The 23830-nt window shown below is 42.4% G+C and overlaps 1 non-coding gene across 13 annotated transcripts in view; it reads right to left on the reverse strand.

The window, feature by feature from the left end:
• Platr25 overlaps nucleotides 1-23830 on the reverse strand; it is a 90219-nt gene that overhangs the window by 54587 nt on the left and 11802 nt on the right. For 6 of the 13 annotated variants that reach the window (XR_003950613.1, XR_003950620.1, XR_003950607.1 and 3 more), the window contains exons 2-3: nucleotides 20232-20466; nucleotides 12522-12728 (exon numbers count right to left, since the gene is read on the reverse strand). This is a non-coding gene — a transcript (pluripotency associated transcript 25). Of the gene's footprint in view, nucleotides 1-12521; nucleotides 12729-12881; nucleotides 12995-20231; nucleotides 20467-23830 lie in introns of those variants that run through there. The other 7 variants (XR_003950614.1, XR_003950608.1, XR_003950611.1 and 4 more) reach the window with 4 other exon arrangements.

The following is a 23830-nucleotide window of genomic DNA, read 5'->3' on the forward strand; positions in this document are numbered from 1 at the left end:
TGTTTCAACCCCAATATCATTCATCCCCGACTAAGAGCAGGAGAGCCCTGTATAGACAAACTCAACCCTAGTTACATAGAAAGGGATTACAAAAGCAGATTTTCAGGTAATAATTTAGTTAACTATTGTATTAGTCAGGGTTCTCTAGAGTCACAGAACTTATGGATAGTCTCTAGATAATAAAGGAATTTATTGATGACTTACAGTCGGCAGCTCAATTCCCAACAATTGTTCAGTCGCAGCTGTGAATGGAAGTCCAAGGATCTAGCAGTTATTCAGTCTCACGCAGCAAGCAGGCGAAGGAGCAAGAGCAAGAGCTAGACTCCCTTCTTCCAATGTCCTTATATTGTCTCCAGCAGAAGGTGTAGCCCAGATTAAAGGTGTGTTCCACCACACCTTTAATCCCAGATGAAAGGCGTAGCCCAGATTAAAGGTGTGTTCTTTAAACTCGGAGATTCAATCTTCTGGAATCCATAGCCACTATGGCTCAAGATCTTCAAACCAAGATCCAGATAAGGATCTCCAAGCCTCCAGATAAGGATCACTGGTGAGCCTTCCAATTCCGGATTGTAGTTCATTCCAAATATTGTCAAGTTGACAACCAGGAATAGCCACTACAATCCACCCCTTGTCAACTTGACACAAATAATATCTCATGTTCACATGAAACAATAACAAGGTTGTAAATACGCCTAACATGATATAACTATCCCTCGTACAATCGCAAACGCATTAGTAAATTTACAATGGGCATTCATATTACTTTATAATCCTCGTTTCTGCAACTGGTTACGTGGCCTTAATTGGTATTTATAAGTACCTTCCTCTACTACCCATTCTGTATTTCCTTCTCCTTCAGCCAGCACCTCAGCAGGTCTTGGCTCTTTTCCTGGAGGATTGACCCATACCTTCATTCCTGATGGGTCTGCGTCCTTTGTCATCCTGCTTGGATTAGGCTGTTGTAGTTTCCCATTGACTTTAATCACAGGACATGGTAGTACTAAGAGAAGCCCTAAGGGGTCTCCTACACTCCAGACATAATCTTGCTTACCACCATTGTGAAGAGGTAATCCAATTTCCCCATGGTAATCTGGATCTATCACCCCTCCTAACACTGTTATTCCTTTTTTAGCCTGTTGGTTTAAGGGCATTAGAAGCCCAAAATAACCAGAGGGAAGTCTGAGCTTCCAGTTCAATGGAATGTTTGTTGTAGCTCCTGGTAGGAGCACTCCCCTCTCTGGAGCCAAAACTTCTAGGCCAGCAGAACCTAGAGTTATGGGGACAGGAAGCAAAAATTTTCCTAGAGGGTCACTAGGAGTGATAGTAAGTGGAACTATTCCATTTTCCACCCCTTGATTCCTGGACCCATGAATCCTGGCTATGGGTGAAACTGTACCATATATCGAGCGCTGATTCAAAGCATATACTGCCTTCTGAAGAACTCTGCCCCAGCCTTCCAAGCTGTTACCACCTAATTGGCGCTGTAACTGCGTCTTCAAAAGGCCATTCCATCTTTCTATCAGACCAGCTGCTTCAGGATGATGGGGAATGTGGTAAGACCAGTGAATTCCATGATCGTAAGCCCACTGTCGTACTTCTCTGGCTGTGAAATGAGTTCCTTGGTCAGAAGCAATACTGTGTGGAATACCATGACGATAGATGAGGCATTCTGTCAATCCGTGAATGGTGGTTTTGGCAGAGGCATTACGTGCAGGAAAGGCAAATCCATAACCAGAATAAGTATCTACTCCAGTAAGAACAAAACGCTGTCCTTTCCACGAAGGAAGTGGTCCAATGTAGTCAACCTGCCACCAGGTTGCTGGCTGGTCACCTCGAGGAATGGTGCCGTATCTGGGGCTCAGTGTTGGTTTCTGCTGTTGGCAGATCTGGCAATCAGCAGCAGCTGTAGCCAGGTCAGCTTTGGTGAGTGGAAGCCCGTGTTGCTGAGCCCAAGCATAACCTCCATCTCGACCACCATGGCCACTTTGTTCATGTGCCCATTGAGCAATGACAGGGATGGCTGGGGAGAGAGGCTGACTGTCCACAGAACGGGTCATCTTATCCACTTGATTATTGAACTCCTCCTCGGCTGAAGTCACCTTTTGGTGAGCATTTACATGGGACACAAATATCTTCACATCCTTTGCCCATTTGGAGAGATCTATCCACATACTTCTTCCCCAGATGTCTTTCTCACCAATTTTCCAATTGTGATCTTTCCAAGTCCCTGACCATCCAGCCAATCCATTGGCTACAGCCCATGAGTCAGTGAATAATCGTACATCTGGCCATTTCTTCTTGCAAACAAACTGTAATACCATGTGTACTGCCCGAAGTTCTGCCCACTGTGAAGATTTCCCTTCACCTGTGTCTTTCAAGGTTGTCCCAGAAAGGGGTTGTAATGCTGCAGCTGTCCACTTCTGGGTGGTGCCTGCATAACGTGCAGAGCCATCAGTAAACCAGGCTCTAGTCTTCTCCTCTTCAGTCAGTTGATCATAGGGAACACCCCATGAGGCTATAGGCGCATGCTTGGCAGCAGATGGCATTGTAACAGGAGTAGAAACCATAGGCATTTGAGCAACTTCTTCATGTAACTTGCTTGTGCCTTCAGGACCTGCTCTGGCCCGATCACGTATATACCACTTCCATTTGATAATAGACTGCTGCTGTGCACGTCCCACTTTATGACTTGCAGGGTCTGATAGTACCCAGCTCATGATGGGTAGTTCAGGTCGCATAGTAACTTGGTGTCCTATTGTCAAACGTTCAGTTTCCACTAAGGCCCAATAGCAGGCCAAGAGCTGTTTTTCAAAGGGAGAATAGTTGTCTGCCGATGATGGTAGAGCTTTGCTCCAAAATCCCAAAGGTCTTTTCTGTGATTCACCTACAGGGGCCTGCCAGAGGCTCCAAACAGCATCTCTATCAGCCACAGACACCTCAAGTACCATCGGGTCTGCTGGGTCATATGGTCCAAGTGGTAGAGCAGCCTGCACAGCAGCCTGGACCTGTTGAAGGGCCTTCTCCTGTTCCAGGCCCCCCACAAAGCTAGCAGCTTTCCGAGTCACTTGGTAAATAGGCCTAAGTAACACACCCAAGTGAGGGATGTGTTGTCTCCAGAATCCAAATAGACCCACTAAACGTTGTGCTTCTTTCTTGGTTGTAGGAGGGGCCAGGTGCAATAACTTATCTTTCACCTTAGAAGGAATATCTCTGCATGCTCTACACCACTGGACTCCTAAGAATTTCACTGAGGTAGATGGTCCTTGAATTTTGGTTGGATTTATTTCCCATCCTCTGATACGCATATGTGTTACCAATGAGTCCAAAGTGGTTGCTACTTCCTGCTCACTTGGTCCAATCAGCATAATGTCATCAATATAGTGCACCAATGTGATATTTTGTGGAAGATCCAAACGATCAAGATCCCTTCTAACTAAATTATGACACAGGGCAGGAGAGTTAATATATCCTTGAGGCAAAACTGTGAAGGTATACTGTTGGCCTTGCCAACTGAAAGCAAATTGCTTCTGGTGGTCCTTATGGACAGGTACTGAGAAGAAGGCATTTGCCAGATCAATAGCCGCATACCAGGTGCCAGGAGATGTGTTAATTTGCTCAAGTAACGAAACTACATCTGGTACAGCAGCTGCAATTGGAGTTACTACCTGATTTAGTTTTCGATAATCAACTGTCATTCTCCATGATCCATCTGTTTTCTGCACTGGCCAGATAGGAGAGTTAAATGGAGATGTGGTGGGAACCACCACCCCTGCATCTTTCAAGTCCTTGATAGTGGCAGTAATTTCTGCAATGCCTCCAGGAATACGATACTGTTTTTGATTCACTATTTTCTTTGGCAGAGGCAACTCTAAAGGCTTCCATTTGGCCTTTCCAACCATAATAGCCCTCACTTTACAATTCAGGGAACCAATATGAGAATTCTGCCAATTTCTGAGTATATCTATCCCAATTATACATTCTGGAACTGGGGAAATCACCACAGGATGTGTCCGGGGACCTACTGGACCTACTGTGAGTCGGACATCAGTCAAAACTCCATTAATCACCTGCCCTCCATAAGCCCCTACTTTAACTGGAGGGCCACAATGTTTCTTGGGATCCCCTGGGATCAGTGTCAACTCAGAACCAGTATCCAGCAGACCCCGAAAAGTCTGATTATTTCCTTTTCCCCAGTGTACAGTTACCCTTGTAAAAGGCCGTAGGTCCCTCTGGGGAAGAACTGGAGAAAGGGTAACAGCAAAACCTTTAGGTGTCCTATCAAGATCCTTCCTCAGCGGAACCTGGCCACCCCTTCATTCAAGGGGTTCTGGATCTGCAAACTGTCTCAAGTCTGGAAATTGATTCACTGGCTGAGATTGCTGTTTACCATGATCTAATGTAGCCTTTCTTTCATTGGGCTGTTTACCACGATCTAATGTAGCCTTTCTTTCATTTGTTTGAGAATTTTTCTGCTTATACAGATCAAACAAATATGCAGTAGGCTTCCTATGTATTTCATTCCTGGAAACACCATGATTGGTTAGCCAGTACCAAAGGTCCAACCGAGTCATGCCATTATAAATTTCACCTCTCCTGTGATGACCATTACTGGGTATGTTATTATAAACATTCTTTTGTCTACGCTGTCCATTATAATAACTAGAATCACCTTGTCTCCGGCGATTCAATGCTGCCACCTGGCCCTTGTTACCTCGGAATCCAACTAAACCCAGTGAATTTAATTCATCTAATTGAGCAGAAGCATCTCCAATGCTAAGATCTGGCACAAGGAAAAGGGAAAGAACAAAACCCTTCAAATGTGCTGGTGCCCCTCTCACCAATTTGCGTCTTATAGAGCTAGTGAAAGGCATATCTTCTGGACCTTCCCATTGTGGACAATTATGCTTTACACAATATATCCACTCTAGCATTGCAATTTCCCTAAGTCTTAAAATCCCTTCATTGACACTAAGCCACGGAATATCAGGCATCTCCAAGTCATTTCCAGTAGGCCATCTTTTGATAAACACCTCAGCCAACCATTCAAACAAACTTTTGACACCTTTTTTAACTATGCGAGCTTCCATATTAAACCTAGAATCTCTACTCAGAGGACCCATGTCAATAAACTCAGCCTGCTCTAGTTTTATGTTCCTTCCACCCTTATCCCACACCCTTAAAATCCATTCCCACACATATTCACCAGGTTTCTGCTTGAATGAATTAGCAAACTCATTAAGCTCCTTAGTAGTGTAGCGAATTTCCTCATGGACTACACTTTCTACCTCCCCTCTAGGAGCCTGTTTTGCTTTGAGTCTGGTTACAGGTCTAGAAGAAACTATTGGTGGGCCTTGAGAAACATCAGTAGTGAAAGTCATTGCTGGTTTATCAGACTCTGCAAAATTAATTTCCTCATGTGGGGAAGGCATTATTTCAAGGGGTGGGGCTGAGGGTACTACTTCCTCAGGTGGGGCAAACTCTTGAGAATCTGAAGATTCAAAATTCTCAGCTTCAACATGGTCTTCCCACACATCCCCGTCCCATGTTGTAGGATCCCATTCTTTGCCAATTAGAGCCCTTACTTTAACTGTCGACACACTCTGAGGCTGAGACTTGAATTTTCGCTGTAGTTCAGCCAACCTTACAATGAGAGTTTCCGTTTGATTTTCTGCAACTTGAGCTCTATTGCTACAAGAGAGAAGATTCTCCTCAAGGACACACTTAGCAACTTTTAGATCGTTTACTTGTGTCTGGAGCCTTTCGATTTTATCACACAACTCCTTCCTTTCATTCATCATTTTTTCCACAGATACTAAGAGCAGCCAGCCAGTAAAATCATTTTCTGATTTTTTCCCCATCTTGTAGAAAGCTTTGTGCACTGAATCACCTAATTCATTAAGAAAATCAAGGGCATTCGCTTCTTTAAGTTTGGAATATAGTTTCAACCATGGGTCTTCAAAATTCTCTGAGCTCCCAGGAGGGAGAGAATCTGGAGAGGTTTCAATAGTTGAAAGTGCTGGTGGATCAACAAGCCAATTCCAGTATTTTAAAAGATTCATCCTTGTACTTCTGTTACTCTAGAACCACTCCTGGTACCAACTTCTGTATTAGTCAGGGTTCTCTAGAGTCACAGAACTTATGGATAGTCTCTAGATAATAAAGGAATTTATTGATGACTTACAGTCGGCAGCTCAATTCCCAACAATTGTTCAGTCGCAGCTGTGAATGGAAGTCCAAGGATCTAGCAGTTATTCAGTCTCACGCAGCAAGCAGGCGAAGGAGCAAGAGCAAGAGCTAGACTCCCTTCTTCCAATGTCCTTATATTGTCTCCAGCAGAAGGTGTAGCCCAGATTAAAGGTGTGTTCCACCACACCTTTAATCCCAGATGAAAGGCGTAGCCCAGATTAAAGGTGTGTTCTTTAAACTCGGAGATTCAATCTTCTGGAATCCATAGCCACTATGGCTCAAGATCTTCAAACCAAGATCCAGATAAGGATCTCCAAGCCTCCAGATAAGGATCACTGGTGAGCCTTCCAATTCCGGATTGTAGTTCATTCCAAATATTGTCAAGTTGACAACCAGGAATAGCCACTACAACTATATACCAGTTCCCAGAACATAAGACAAACAACAGAAATCATTTATGATGTGGAAATCATAAGATTATAGATCAAGTAAAAAAAAAGTGGACTTTTAACTTGGAATCAAATTTTAACATTATGATTAATTAGTAAAAGTAAGAAAAAATGGAGTCTGCTAGCCTATCACAAATATAAATTTAATTTTTTCCTTTGTAGGGGACATAGTCTCATTTAGAACCCTAGCTGACCTTGATTCACTAAGCACCCTATAATGTATGATACATATTGAATCTGTAATAAATAGCAGTGAATATTTATTCTGTGCATTTGGATCACTATTCCTAGAATGATAATCTCCTATGTATGGGAGATCTTAGAAGGAATGTGATACTGGTTTGGTTAGAAGTAAAGCATTGTCTTCATAACAGAATTGCTTCTTCATTGCAGCCAAGAGTTGTCAATCATGGGGTGTCTCATATGCTCAAAGGGATTGCTCTACAGCTAGATTGAGAAGAAACCCTCCCTGCTTTCTGTAATTCTAGGGGTAGGTTTATTGTGCTCGCACAGTCCACAGACACTTATCTATACTTAACTTTTAGTGCCGTCATAAAACACACCATGGCCAAGGCAAATTATAAATGAAAGCACTAAACTGGACTTACACTTCTAAAGAATTAGAGTCCATGATGGCATTGTAAACACATGGCAACAAGAGGAGCAGAAAGTTCACATTTTGAAACTCAGACATGAGGTAGACAGTAGCACATTTTACATGGTCAGAGGCTTTTAAAAGGTCTAGTATACCCACATGACACACGCTTTTCTAAAAGGTCACACATCTGGTCTTTCCCAAACACTTCCAGCAACTGGAAAATAAGTATTCAACATATGAGCATATGGGAGACATTCTCATTTAAACTCTACATATTCCTTCGAGTCTTAAGAGTAGGAAACCTACTTTTTATCATATGACATTCTACCATGACTTTCAATGAGACAGTTGTGTCCAATATACAATGCAAAGAATAAACAGTATTATTCCACAAAGAGTCAGAGCCTATCAAAGATGGAGCAGATTGACACAGGAGCAAATCCAGCAGGTAAAACAAAACCATGAAGCTCCTTGTTCACGTTCTTGAGATTATGATGAAATTACAATGTACTTAGGTATCCTAGTCCTCCAACTCTGCCTCCTGAAGCACACAGTCTTCCTTCTAGGGCAGTTCCATAAGATTCTCCAGCTTTCCTCAAGGCTGCTCCTCTTATCCCAAATATCTTTGTATGTGGTTTTATTTTACTTCTTTGAAAGTAAATACGTGAGGTAAAGAATCAAATGGATGGGGCTGGAGAGATGGCTCAGTGTTTAAGAGCACTGACAGCTCTTCCAGATGTCCTGAGTTCAAATCCCAGCAACCACATAGTGGCTCACAACCATCTGTAATGGGATCCGGAGCCCTTTTCTGGTGTGTCTGAAGACAGCTATAGTATACTCACACATACAACAAATAAAATCTTTTAAAAAAATCAGATAGCCGGGCGTGGTGGCACATGCCTTTAATCCCAGCACTTGGGAGGCAGAGGCAGGTGAATGTCTGAGTTTGAGGCCAGCCTGGTCTACAGAGTGAGTTCCAGGAAAGCCAGGGCTACACAGAGAAACCCTGTCTCGAAAACCCAAAAAAAAAAAAAAAAAAAAAAAAAACCCAAAAAATATATCAGATAATCTTGATCATTTTTAAAAAAAGAACAAAAGGAATCAAATGTATATCTAAATTATAGTTTGAAGAGAAATAAATCATCTATAACAATAAAGCAAGGTTTTACCTGATTTTATTTGCTGTTTGTGGGAAAAAAACAACCTACAGCTATTAGAGTTTTTCTGTATGCTAACACACAATCCCCTGTCACAGTCAGATTCATTGTTAAATTCTGGACCATGTTTTATTTTCACTTTTTGTATTCTCAGTTAAATAATAGCTAGTGGAATAGCTTTCATGTAGCAATAACAATGTGTTCTGTGTCATGAAGCAAAATTTTTACTGTCTAAAAAAAATTGAAAAAACAAAGATGGAGCAGAGACTGAAAAAATAGCCAACCAATACCAGCCCATCTTGAAACACATGACATGGGTAACTACTAATCTCTAACATTATTAATGATACTCTGTTATGCTTGTAGGCCGGCGCCTAGGATAAAGATCCTGAGAGGCTCTACCCAGCTGCTGACTCATACAGATGCATTACCCAAAGCCACACATTGTACAGAGATTGGAGATTTTGTGGAAGAGTTGGGGAAAAGATTGAAGTCCCTGGAGTAGGTGGGAACCCCACAGGAAGACCAGTAGGGTCAACTAGCCTGGACCTCTGTGAGCTCCCAGTGACTGAGCCACCAACCAAAGTGCACACATGGGCTGGAATGAGGTCCTAGGCACATATGTAGCAGAAGTGCAGCAGTCTCCCTCTAGGCTCCCCACCAAAAGGATCTGAGTGTCAGGAGCCATCTAGGAAAGGCTAAGTCAAGCAGGAGGCCTTCGTATATGGAGCCTACCTCTTTTTGCGTGGCCTAAGATGGGTGAGCTCTTAGAAGGAAGGTCCCAAGAGATTTCACATCAGGACTGCTTCTTGCAGATGATATATATACCTTTTTATCACTATTACGTAATTGAATGATATGTCGGCATCAGCCACTCTTATTGGGTAAATTTCCTTCAGATCAACATGAAGATGAACTTTGATGAATTAATGCTTTTAGAAGAATTAATGATTTTATGGAGTTCCTGGTTTGATTAAAATAATGTAAGGAATATTTTTTTATAGTGTGCCCATTCCTCATAAAACTAAGTAAAGTTTTCCAAATAAGCAATACAATGAGCATTCATAATTACACTAAAAGGAGAAACAGGCTTGGAACAAATTTGTCTTCAAGGAAAAACATTCAGGTCCAGGGATGAAGCTACAGGTGTGTACTTTGATAAGGCAAGGCCATGTGAAAACTGTTGTCTTGAACTTAATATATCACTGCTTTAAATTTGTCATTGATACATTTTTGAAACTCTCCTTTTTGTAACATTTTATATATGAGGTAATCTTTTTTTAAAAAATTTAATTTATTATATATACACACACACACATATATATATATATGACTAGTACACTGTAGCTATCTTCAGACACACCAGAAGAGGGCATCAGATCTCAATACAGATGGTTAAAAGCCACCATGTGGTTGCTGGGATTTGAACTCAGGACCTTTGGAAGAGCAGTCAGTGCTCTTAACTGCTGAGACGTTTCTCCAGCCCATGAGGTAATCTTTTAAGGAACTTTTGTCTAAGAAGCTATAAAAAGTACAGAGGAAAAAAGTAAAGTTGATAACTTGGGTGTTCTGTCCCATCCATTCATTAAAATGTATTAGTACAGCCATTTTCTACTTCACCTAATATGGGGCGTGGGTGTAGGGGGAAGAGGGGAGGGAGAGCCTGCGTCCGGCCGGAGTTGCTGTGCTCTAGGCAGGCAGATGTGGGAGGACTACCGGAAGTTTTCCACTCGGCCCTGGGTGGGCATCTATAGCTGTGTGAAACTACTGACCCCACACAGCTGGAAGGTAGACAAGGGGCAGCCCCAGAACCATGTTCTCAGTCTCTGGCATCCCACACTGGATATGGCAGAGGAGCTGAGAACAGAATAGGGGCCCCAGGGAAGAGGGCAGAGAGAGAGAGAGAGAGAGAGAGAGAGAGAGAGAGAGAGAGAGAGAGAGAGAGAGAGAGAGAGAGGTAGGGGGGAGGCGTCCCTTAGTCTCGTCCATGGCTGCAGCATTGGAAGTCTTTCTGTGAGGAGATTAGGCACGGCTCATTAGGAGAAAGCCTATCTGATCATAAGCACAAGCACAGTGGGCCTTGATGAACAGAGACAGTCTATCTGGTTTTATAGCTTAATTGTAGAAAGGCAGGGGGAAAGAGAGAAAGTAGAAACAGAGAGACAGGCCATGGCCAAGAGGAGAGAAGGGGAAAAGGAGAGAGAGAGAAGAAAGGCTAGAGAGGAAGAAAGCTTAAAGAAAGAGAGGTAAAAGCTTAAGAGAGTAAGACAGAGACAGTAAGAGGGAGAGAGAGTAAGGAAAGTAAAGGCTTAAGAGAGCAAGGAGTGGCCAAGCAGCCCCTCTTAGAGTGGGCAGTGTTATCTTGCTGTTGCTAGGTAACTGGGAGGAGTCTAGCCTGAAGGTCAGAAGCTTGGGACATTGTCTATGTGACTGAAAGCCATGAGCTTCTCCTCTGGGGGCTGTTGGGGTGGTAACTTTGTCAGGAACCAGGGGTCCAGGAGCATGAGGGAAGCCTTCCTTCCCATGTAGATGAAAATGATCACCACCATTTGCACCGGGGCTCCACCTCTCAACCAGCCTGTCTGTGCATAGGCCATTGTCCCACAGTGTATCTGTGTAGTGTATATGTGCCTGTGTGAGTGACTCCTTTCCTCTCTCTCTGGTTCAAAGAGGTAACAAACTCCCAGGCCAGCAAGAAGCATCTAGCAATAAATCCTTTCACTTAATACCCACAAACTAAACAGCATTTTTTCATCCCCAGATATTAGCACTTATTTATGCAAAAGTAATAAAGAGTTAAGTTTTGGCTGGAAAGATGGCTCAGTGGTTAGGAGCATCGACTGCTCTTCCGAAGGTCCTGAGTTCAAATCCCAGTAACCACGTGGTGGCTCACAACCATCCATAATGAGATCTGATGCCCTCTTCTGGTGCATCTGAAGACAGCTACAGTGTACTTAGATATAATAATAAATAAATCTTTAAAAAAAAAAAAAGAGTTAAGTTTTTAGCACAGAACAGTAAGAGTTGTTTCTCCAGCACTTAATGAACCACAGAATAATAAGAAAGAATTTAGATTTTAGCACAGAACAGTAATAAGGAGTTAATAAGGAGTCAAGTTTTAGGAGCTAAATAAAGCATAGAAGAGAGAGTTATAACATAAAGATACAGCATTGAATAAAGCCCAGAGTTTTATAAAGTAAAAATAACACACAGCAAGATAAGGAGAAAAGAATCAAGCCAAGAGAGTGTTAGGTTTCTAAAAGACATTAGTTGATAGCATCCAGTACAAGTGAAGAAAGTTACAAGACCAGTGATCATCATCCAACACTGTGACCCACCCACCTGAGCTGTAACCCCTCAAATGCCAGTTATGCCCCCAGCAGAAGAGGCTGTCCCTAAACCTGTAACCTTACTGTGGTATGTGATGCACCTAATCTGGGAAAGACTTGATGGCCAACAGTGGGAGGATACCTAGGGCAAGGAGAAGCAATGGGAAAGGTCTCTATGGCAGGAAGTGGGTAGTGGGGAACCAGCAGAAGGGACAGCCTTTGGAATGCAAATGAACCTAACTTTAGAAAAGCTTTCACCAAAAACCTAAAGAACCTCTGCAAGGCAAAATGTGACCTTAACCAATGTTACCTATGGCTTTATGTGTGCAAAATTCATAGAATATTCTGAGCTTTTGAGCTAATATCCACTTATCAGTGAGTGTATACCATGTGTGTTCTTTTGTGTTTGGGTTACCTCACTCATGATTCTATTTCTATCCATTTGCCCGTGAATTTAATGAAGTCATTGTTTTTAATAGTTGAGTAGTACTCCATTGTATAAATGTACCACATTTTCTGTAGCCATTCTCATGTTAAGGGTCATCTGGGTTCTTTGCAGCTTCTGGTCATTATAAACATGGTGGGACATGTGTCCTTGTTATATGTTGGAACACGTTTTGGGTATATGCTCAGGAGTGGTATAGCTGCTCTTCATGCAGAAGTATTTCCAGTTTTCTCAGGAACTTCCATATTGATTTCCAAAGTGGTTGTACCAGCTTGTAGTCCCACCAGAAATGGAGGAGTGTTCCTCTTTCTCCACATCCTTGCCAGTATCTACTGTCACCTGAGTTTTTGAACTTACCCATTCTGATTGGTGTGAGGTAGAATCTCAGAGTTGTTTTGCTTTGTATTTCCCTGATGACCAAGGATGCAGAATAATTCTTTACGTGCTTCTTGGCCATTCTACATTCCTCAGTTGAGAATTCTTCCTTTAGCTCTGTACTCATTTTTTACCCACAGACCATATGGTGCTTTGGGGAAAGAAAACCAGAGTGTGGATGATTCAGTCCTGCATAGAAAAGAGAACAGGATGGTTGAAATAGGTAGAAGGAGTAGAAACCTGAGAGGGAGAGATGGGGGGGAAGGAAGGGGGACATGATCAGGTATTGGAGAGGACAGGAGAGAATTACAGAGGATCAGGAAATCAAATAAAATTATGTACCAGTAGTGGATGAGGAACTGGGGGTAGCCACTGGAGAGTCCCAGAAGCCAGGGAAGTGAAAGGATCCCAGGACACAATGGGGATAACTTTAGCCCCAACAGGATTGACTTTAGCTGAAATGAGAAGCAAAGGGGAGATAGAACCTCTAGAGACCACCTCCAGTAGAATGACATGGCCTCCAGTCAATGGATGGATCCACCCACCTATTTCAAAGTTTTTAACCCAGAAATGTCTCTGTCCAAAGGAAAGACAGGGACAAATATTGGAGTAGAGACTGATGCAGGGCTATCCTGGGACCACTCCAACTGGGCACCCATTCCCTCTGCAGACACCAAACTCTGACAGTGGACATTGTTGCTGTAGCCAAGAGGCGATTGCAGACAGTAACCTGGTGTGGCTCTTCCTGGGAGGTTCTGCTAGTCCCTGATGAGAGCAGATGTGGATGCTCCCAGCAAAACATCACACTGAGCTCTGGACCCTGGTTGGGAGCTCAGGGGAAGGTCTGGAAGAGCAGAGTGGGATTGCAACCCCATAGGAAGAACAATGTAGGCTGAGATGACCACTCAGAGCTCCCAGGGACTTGACCACCAGCCAAGGAGTGTACCATGGCTCCAGATACATATGTAGCAGAAGATGGGCCTTGTCTGCCATCAATGGGAGGGGAGGGACTTTGTCCTGTGGAGGTTTGATGCTCCAGCATAGGGGGCTGATGGTGTGGTATGGCAGGAATGGGTGAGTTGGTGGGAGAGCACCTTCATAGAGGCAAAAGGGGGTAGAGAGAAGAGAGTTGGAATGTGGTAGTGGCAGAGGTGTAACCAGGAACGGTGATACCATTTGAGATGTAAACTAATGGAATGATTAATTAACAAAATTTAGTAATTAAAAGACTTCTCAACACCCACAATAATAATGCAAACTAGACCCTAGTTTGTAATTTGGTATATTTCTTTTTTTTTTTTTTTTTGGTTTTTTTATTTTATTATTTATTTATTTATTTTGGTTTTTCAAGACAGGGTTTCTTTGTATAGCTCTGGCTGTCCTAGAACTCACTCTGTAGACCAGGCTGGCCTCAAGCTCAGAAATCCACCTGCCTCTGCCTCGAAAGTGCTGGGATTAAAGGTGTGCCACCACTGCCCCACCCTGATTTGGTTTATTTTTTACCCTACAACAACTACTGATCTTTCTTTCAAGTATGACCCTATCTCCTCCTGTCAATCAGTTTCTAAACTATTTGTAAACTATATCAAACAAAACTATCTTTGGAATGCAATGTTAAGAATTTCTAGAAACTACAAATACATTTTCTAAAATTGTCTTTCCCCTACATCTAAAAAGCAGTGTCTTGGTGTATGCACTGGATAGTCATTTTGTAAGAACCACAGCTTTCCACTGCCAGGACTGCAGAAACTTTCTCCACACCCCGCAACCCCCATCCCCCAGGAAATTCAAACTCAGGAAGGTTCACAGGCCAAGGTCCTTGGTCAAGGTCACCACATACATGTATGAACAGAACCATAGTCTGCTCACAATCCATCCCAGTCCCAACAGATCAGATTCTGATAGTTTAGCCAACCTACTCTTTCTAGTCCTGAAAGTGACCTTCCTGGACAGGAGCTGAGACACTCAGCTTATGGTCTACCTCACAGCTTCCTAGTGCTACATCAGAGTTGAATTCCAGAAGTAAGACACAAGGTACTTCCTACTGTTGCTTCTAGTGACTACGTCTACCCAGAGTTCATCACAATCTAGTGTCATCCTGCTGGGCCTCAAAACTGTGGCCGCACTCCTACTGGACCAGAAGAGATCAAATGACTCAGACAGCACAGGCCTGCCCAGCTCTCTGCTTCCACAATAGGGCCACACAAGGCCTTAGTTCTGGAAATTTGTAGTTATCAAGCATGGTGGCGCACGCCTTTAATCCCAGCACTTGGGAGGCAGAGGCAGGTGGATTTCTGAGTTCGAGTACAGCCTGGTCTACAGAGTGAGTTCCAGGACAGCCAAGGCTATACAGAGAAACCCTGTCTGGAAAAAAAAAAAAAAAAAGAAAAACAAAAAAGAAATTCTTGCAGTCTCCCAGAGCACATTTTCTTATTCAATCAAGGGACAGAGTACCTTGTGTGTACAACGACTTCCAATTTTCTGAAGATGGCTGGATTGACTTTCAGAGTGGTTATAAAGTTTTATAATCCCACCAGGAGTGGAGGGGTCCCTTTCTCCACACCCTTGGGAGCAGGTGCTCTTACTTGAGTTTTTGACCTTAGCCACTTTGATTTTTTAGGAGGAATCTCAGCGTTGTTTTGATTTGCATTTTCCTGATGAGTAAGGAGTTTCAACATTTCTTTAAGTGTTTCTCAGACATTCCAGATTCTTCTGTTGAGAATTTTGTCTCCAATTAATTTTGGAGAATTTTCTGTGAGGTGCTGAGAAGCAGGCATATTCTTTCATCTGGATGTGAAATGTTCTTTAGGTACCTGTTTTTTGAAAAAAATTCTAAAAGAGCTAGAAAATTTGTAAAAGCTGTGTTATCTCTCCATGGATTTACCAACCAATGTCAGAAATTCTCACTGAAAAAAAAAAAAAATTCAAGAGCTTTTTAGGTTTTCCAGAGATGTCCAGACTGCTCAGCTCTTGCTGGAAAAAAAAAAAAAAAATTAAAAAAAAATCTAAAAAGTAAGGCTTACAGCTTTTGGCTAGTTAAGCCGGAAAGCCAAGGTTTTAATTCACACATCCATTTAGTTCTTTATTGCAGAATTCAGAGGTCTGTCTGCAGAGCATAAATTTAGCTGGGTGAGACCTTGTCCTGAGATTTCCATTCTGACCACACCAGGACCTAAATTCTCTCTGTTTCAGGCTGACTTTAAACTCAGGGATCTGCCTGCATTTGCATTTGCCTGTCTTTCAATCTTTCTGATAAGCTGCCTCATAGTATAGCTGCCTCTGTTCCTTTAGATCTGTGAAGCCCCTTATAGAATTTATATTGCATCCTTATATTTTTATGTAGTTCAGAAATTATATATTTTCAAACTCATGCTTTTAAAGTTCTTCTCCACAGCCTTACCTCTGTATTGAAGTTCCTAGGATTTACCATTTTGATGACACATTAGCCACATCTTTTCTTCCCAGATTAATTCTGTCACTGATTATCTTGGAGTCATTAACAGAGAGGACCCTCCTTGGAGTAGGATGTGAGAACATGTACATTATAATACAAAGAAGCCTTACACCCATAGCATCTCTTGATACTCCAAGTGGCCCATGACGTCTTGCCCTGTCCTAGGAACAGGAACCGTGTCCCGCTATCCCTACCAAGGCCGTGCTGGACTCTGGCAGTATCCATTTCTGTTGGTTTTGTGTACATGGTTTTGGGGATGAATACTTTGCACTGAAAATGCCATTAAGGAGCTCATCACTGCCTGAGGATAGCATTCCCACTCTCAGTATATTCTGACCCTGAAGTAACCTAGGCTATCTAGGACAGGAAACATTATCAAGAATAGAACACTTGGCATGGGGAATACCTCTGCTAACATTTACAGATGCCATGGGCCTGAAGTTTTGCAGCTGCGGGGAAAACTATCCATATTGGCCTGAACCAAGCACTCACAGGCTGTCTTGGCTCTCTGGGTCTCCTACCATACCCCACTAACCACTCTCATCTTACTTTAAAAACAGGTTTTATTTATTTATTTATTTATTTTATGTATATGTCACTGTAGCTTTCTTCATAAACATCAGAAAAGGACATCAGATCCCATTTCAGATGGTTGTGAACCACCATGTGGTTGCTGGGAATTGAACTCAGGATCTTTGGAAGAGCAGTCAATGCTCTTACCTGCTGAGCCATCTCTCCAGCCCTTTACTTAAACTCTTTTGAGAGTGATACATACAATACAGTTCTGTATTCATCTTCCAGAACCTGAGGTACACCAGTTCACACTATAACATTAATAAGATATTACCAAAAGGGAATATATGGTTTAGCAGTTCCACTTGGACATAAGAAAATATTGGCTGAGTTCCTGGGTGTCTGGTTAACGATGGTCCCAGTAACTGCAGGTGTTGGGGCACATGTTTTGTGCTCCTCACCTATAATCCTATGATCCTGGAAGTGTTAGAGCACTTGGGAGTGGTGCTTCCTCTGGGTGTTGTGGGACAGGCTGTGGAATTTACACCCAATGTCCACTCATGGCACCAGTCCAGAGTGGAAGCAAGTTGATCCATTCTTATCTCCTTGTACAAAGCTCAAGTCCACTTGGATCAGGGACTGCCACATAAAACCAGATACACTGAATCTAATAGAAGAGAAAGTGGGGGAAGAGCCTCAAACACATGGGCACAGGGGAAAATTTCCTGAACAGAACACAAATGGTTTATGCTCTAAGACCAAGAATTGATAAATGCAACCTCAGAAAATTGCAAAGCTTCTGTAAGGCAAAGGACAGAGCCAATAGGACAAAATGGCAACCAACAGATTGGGAAAAGATCTTTACCAACCCTACATCTGCTAGAGGGCTTATATTCAATATATATAAATAACTTAAGAAGTTAGACGCCAGAGAACCAAATAACCCTATTAAAAATAGGATCCAGAGTTAAACAAAGAATTCTCAACTGAGGAATATTCAGTGGCTGAGAAGCACCTAAAGAAATAGTCAACATCCTTAGTCATCATGGAAATGCAAATCAAAACAACTCTGAGATTCTACCTCACACCAGTCAGAATGGGTAAGATCAAAATTTCAAGCGACAGCAGATATTGGTGAGGATTTGGCAAAAGAAGAATATTCCTCCATTGTTGGTGGGATTGCAAGCTGGTACAACCACTCTGGAAATCAGTCTTGAGTTTCTTTAGAAAACTGGACATAGTACTACCTGAGAACCCAGCTATACCACTTCTGTGCATATACCCAAAAGATGCTCCAACATATAACAAGGACACATGTTCCATTATGTTCATAGCAGCCTTATTTATAATAGCCAGAAGCTGCAAAGAACTCAGATGTCCTTCAACATAGGATTGGATACAGAAAATGTGGAATAATTTACACAATGGAGTACTACTAAGGTATTAAAAACAATGACTTCATGAAATTCTTAGAAAACTTGATGGAAATAGACAATATCATCCTGAATGAGGTAACCCAGTCAAAAAAGACACACATGGAATGCACTTACTGATAAGTAGATATTAGCTCAAAAGCTAGGCATACCAAAGATACAATTAACAGACCATATGAAGGGCAAGAAGAAGGAAGACCAAAATATGAATGCTTCAGTCCTTCTTAGCAGGGGGAAGACAATACTCATGGGAGGGAAAGTGTGGAGGGACTTGGCAAGAAGTGAGGAGTGGAAGGGAGGAAAAAGGGGACAGGACCAAGTATGGGAGGAGAGAGGGATGATTTACAGAGGGTCAGGAATTTGAGCACAGGTGTGTAGCAATGGGGAAGGGGGATCTGGGGACCAGCAAGTCCAAGATGCTTGAAAGCAAAAGGCTCCCAGGACGTAAGAGGGATGAGAGTAGTTGAAATGTCCAACAAAGGAGGGAGAACCATTAGAAACCATATCCTGTGGTTAGGCAAGGCCCCCAGTAGGAGCCTGAGACCACCCACTCATCTTCAAATTCCTAACCCAGAATGGCTCCTGTCTAAAGGAAAGAAGGGGACAAAGTATGGATCAGAGACTGAGGGAAAGACCATCCAGAGACTGTCCCACTTGGGAATTCATCCCCTATACAGACACCATACCCAGACACTACTGTGCATGCCAAGAAATGCTTGCTGACAGGAGCCTATTATACTTGTCTCTTTAGATGCCATGCCAGAGCATGACAAATACAGAGGCAGATGATCACAGTCAACCACTGGACTGAGCACACAGATCACAGTGGAGGAGTTAGAGAAAGGACTGAAACAGCTGAAGGGGTTTGCAACCCCATAGGAAGAACAACAATATCAACCAACCAGATACCTCAGAACTCCTAGTAACTAAACCACCAAACAAAGAGTATACATGTTAGGACCCATGGTTTCAGCCCTATCTGGAGCAGAGGATGGAATTGTCTGGCATCCATAGGAGGAGAAACCCTTGGTCCTGTGAAGGGTCCATGCCCCAGTGTAGTGGAATGCCAGTGAGATGGGAGTGGGTAGGTAGGAGGGGCAGTATCCTCATAGAAGCAGGAGGAGGGAGTATGGGAAAAGGGGGTTCTAGAGGGGAAATGGGGAAAGGGTATAACATTTGAAATGTTTTATGTATTTAAAATACACAAATTATCCAATTTAAAAAACAAAAAAAACAAAAACCTCATTCCATTATTTGGGAATATTATGATAGAAACTCAACTTCAAATATAAAAGCAAAAACCATGAGAAAGCATTGTTTCCTGGCTTGCTCTCTTGCTTGCTCTCACTCATCCGGGCCAGGCCTACTTACTTAGCGATTCTTCCACACTCAGTGGTTGAGCCTTCACTAGTCAAGGGTCAATGCCACAATCTCTCACCAAGTTAGCAAACAAAACATTTTGACTGTGTACCGCCTCAACTGTAGCTCTCTCACATGATTGTAGGCTCTGAAATGCTGACAAATTAAGTAACTTAGGAGACATAGACAATAACATATGAAAAAAATTTAAGACCTCCAATACCAAATCAGTCACTGAAGGATTAAAAATCCAAACACTGATGACTGCAAGGACTGGAAAACACAGATTCTCCAAGAGAGGAGGAGAGGCAACCTTTTCAGGTCAAGAAGAGAAAGCTAACACTGTTTCTCCACAGAAAGTTCCCAAACCAGCAAAACCTCAAGGAACGGATAGTAAATTATCAGAAGAAGAAGAAAAGAGGTGAAGGTTTATTATGTCCTAGAGAAACAACAGTATAGTTAGATATAACTAATGAATCATACCACATAGATGGTAGCACAGAGAAAAGGAAACATAAACAGGCCTGTGACTCTAACATGGTCATTTAAATAAGAACTGCAAGATTATAATCAGAATGAAAATTACAAACTCAGTGGCCGGCACTCTTCCTGTTCATTCTGGTTATCTCCTTTGACAATAAAGTGAGATGGATTGGGAATGGAGGCTACTCCAAAAAACTGAAGAGATTAAGCATTCTGATATTTTCAATTTGGAAGAAGTAGGGTTATTTACTAAAAATATCTCATTTATTATGTTAACAAAAAAGGATATCTATTAGGATCACATAGAATCCATGTTTCTTCCTATGACTGATGATTAGATATTAAGTGTGTACTACATTTATGAAATGGAAACTTTAAAAAAATACAAAATCCCAGATTAAAACACTGTATGATTTCTATTATACACATAAACTTGCTTGATTTGCTTACCTTGCATTATAAGATATTAGCACCTTTGAAGTCATGTCTGTGCCTATGTTCATGTGTATGATTTCACGGGAGAGAGGAAGTTTTCCATGTATGTGCAAGTGGCACATCAGAGAAGAGGGTGTCAGACCCCCTGGATCTGGAGTTGCAGGTAGTAAACATGGGTGTTGGTATCTGAACTCAGGTCACCCCAAGCAAAATGCTTCCTGAGTGACCTGCCCAGGTCACAGAGTCTTTTCTTGAAAAAAAGGAAAAGATGTACACAGATTAATGAGAACAAAAATTTAAATAACAAAGAAGTGAATAAATTAGTGCAGAGAACCTGAAGCTCAGTTTTTAGATGTGAGTTATAGGACCAGGGTAGAGAGGCACGTGGACCATCTCTAGTAACTGTTATCTGAGACCCAATAATCATGGCTATCCCTACTGCTGAGTCTTCTACCTCATACATGCCCTTATACATACCACTGTGTGTAGAGAAAAAGCCAAGAATAAAATGCCCAATATATATTCAAGTCTTCTTCAAAAGTTGTGAGGAATCTCAACTAGGAAAAATTAGAGTTTCAACGATGTTAACTGTGATTGTAATTGCTTAGAAAAAAACAAACAAACTCAAAACTCACAGGAAAAATAACTCAAAGTAACTCCTAACTTGTTATATTTCTGCCCCTCCACCTACTTCTGATCTTTCTTCCATATAGAGAGGCCCCATTCTGTAGAGTTCCCTCTGTAAATGGAAGTGATCAGAAAGGTGGGCTATGGCTTTATAACTCCTCATAGGCTGTTGTGGTTTCAGTCAAACACAGAACCTCTGATGCCCACACAAAAAACAAAGTTGAAGAATAATTTAATGACTGCTTCCTGTCACATGACTTATGAAACAAAATGCAGAATCTGCCCTATTGACAGCTCAACATGATGAACACATCAAACACCTCTGTATCACAGAAACTCTCTTTGTACCATGGAGCTGAATTTGCCTGAATCATGCCATTGGGACTGGTAGGAGTAGAAAGTAAAAAGCATTCTAATGAAGTAAGGCTCACAGATGATCAGCACCTCCATTCTACCAGTTCCCAAACTATTTGTAAAATGTATCCAATGAAACTGAAGTGTGGAATAGAACATTTAGAACTTCTACAAACCAGACCTCAAGTTTCCCTACCTGTCCTCAAACTGCACACCAAAAGCCTCTGTGTGCACACTGCACAGTGACGGTATCAGCACCACAGCATCCAATGGTGACAACTGCAGAGGCTCCCCTCCCCAAGGAATTCACTCTCAAGGAGGAAAGAAAGCCATGTGTCTCTACCCAGATCAACACATGTATGAAAAGAACAGTGTCGCTCATAGTCCATCCTAGTTCCATCAGATTGGACTCTGATAGCTCTACCAACATGCTCTTCCTGGTCTGGGGTCAGTTGTCCTTACCTTCTCCATGGTAGGACTGTGGTCTTTCTCACAGCTCAAATGCATGTGGCTGCGGAGAATCCTAGAAGAACCTGCATGCTATCTCCCACTAGTGTCCCTCATTAGCTTGCACCACCTACCTGGGCCTCAGGAACTTAGCATCTCCCCTACTGGAGGTTTACTGATCAAGTAACTAAGACAGGACAGGTCTCCCCACATCCACCCTTCCATACAAGTCAGTGAAGTAAATTCTTAAGAAGGCTCCTCTTTATTTGTAATTACCCCCAAAAGGACAGAGACCACAGAAAACACTCATGTATGGTATTTTTTCCTTTTCATTGACCGACCCTCATAGCACATCCTGGAATGTGTTTCAGGTCTATCTTTCAGGAACTAGGTGGCAGAGTCAAGATTGAGTTTCCAAAGTAATTCTCTATTATACAGGATAAGTCAAATCTGAGCTACAGAAGATGCTGCTATAAATAAAGACAAATAAGCAAAACAGGGCTGGTGAGATGGCTCAGTGGGTAAGAGCACCTGACTGCTCTTCCAAAGATCCCGAGTTCAAATCCCAGCAACCACATGGTAGCTCACAACCATCCGTAATGAGATCTGACTCCCTCTTCTGGAGTGTCTGAAGACAGCTACAGTGTACTTACATATAATAAATAAATAAATCTTTATAAAAAAATAAGCAAAACAATTGGGAAAAAATTGAAAATATTATTGATTGGGAAATTTTGGAGAATTCAAAAAGTCAGGGTGTGGTTCTTTAAAAAATGAAAATTATAAATTAATGCCAGAAATGGACTTGGGGGAAGATATATAGCACACAGGTATACTGGCACTGACAAAGAACAGGCATTCCATGGCAGAGGTAATGGCATTAATAAAATACTTTTTGATCTTGCCCCTGTGTGGACTGGTAGTTGCTGAGTCCTGTAACCTGACACACACAGCTGTACCTAATGAGTGGCCTGTGTTTCAAAAATCTGACTTAACCATGTCAATGAGCATCTCTCACATCCACATAGGACAGTACCCTAAGTGGAAATTCAGTATTCATTGGATCAACCTAAATACTTCAAATTGTACACCCACCAGTTTTGTGTGCTTATATTAAAATGTACAAATTAACATGGGCTAGGAAATCACAAAATCACACATCCTGTGCAACTCAGCTCCTTCTTCATATTGGTGAGCCCTGCAGCTGAGTGCCTTAAACTTGAGTTAGTCTGAGATCTAGCTATTGCCTACTCTGTTTCACTCTGCACTGTACACAGGACATTGCTCCTCCTGTTCTGTTCTGAGGGCAGAAGCAATGCTTCATGCAAATCCTTTCCCTGTTACTGCAACGCACAGTTTATTCATGGAGCCAAATGGGTTAAAACTCTGTTGTGCTACTACCCTTTAACGTAAGAATACAGAAACTTTAATCAAGAGGAAAGCAAGGCCATTGCCCTGGGAAACAACAGACTGGGATCAGGGCCCTGTGAACAATATACCTCCTGTCAGAAAAATGTGCCAGAAAGGCTGAAAATCCAGCTGTTCTAGAATCAGTATGTCTTCCCAGGGAGGGAAACACTCAACACACAATTCAAAGATTAATTAAGAAAAAAAAAATCTACTCTTCACTTGGTGATTTCTGCCTGGACAGACTGACTGCTAGCTAGTCTGCTCTCCTGAACACACCATATCCTGAGGCATCCCAGGAGATCTGTTTGCTTAAGCCTCTGATACCACAGCCAAAGACCTCCCAGGAGATCTGCTGCACACAGGACAATTGAGCAACTGATCACCAGCTTGTGTACTCCCCTGAAGACAACACAATTTGAAGGCATCCCAGGGGTTCCTCTGTACACAAGGCAACTGGACAACCAACCACAGTCTGAAGACCTCCTGGGGGCTCTGTAGCATGCAGAACAAATGACCAAACAGATTGAAAGCCTCCCTGGAGTTCTGCTGCATACAGGGAAAATGAAATCACAGTCCACAGTCCCCCATCGAGAACATCTTCCCATAGGACAACAGCTTGACTGCTCCTCTGAAGAACCAAAACTCTGATGTCCTCCCAGGAGATCTACTGCAGCCAGGGCAACAGATCAGGAGCTTCTCTGCCCTTTTGAACCCAACACCCACCCCCCCCACCCCCAGTTGGAAGGCCTCACAGGAGGTCTGCTATAGCTAGGCCT

The sequence above is a fragment of the Mus musculus genome, chromosome 13, assembly GCF_000001635.26.
Source record: "Mus musculus strain C57BL/6J chromosome 13, GRCm38.p6 C57BL/6J".
NCBI classification, from domain to species: domain Eukaryota; kingdom Metazoa; phylum Chordata; class Mammalia; order Rodentia; family Muridae; genus Mus; species Mus musculus.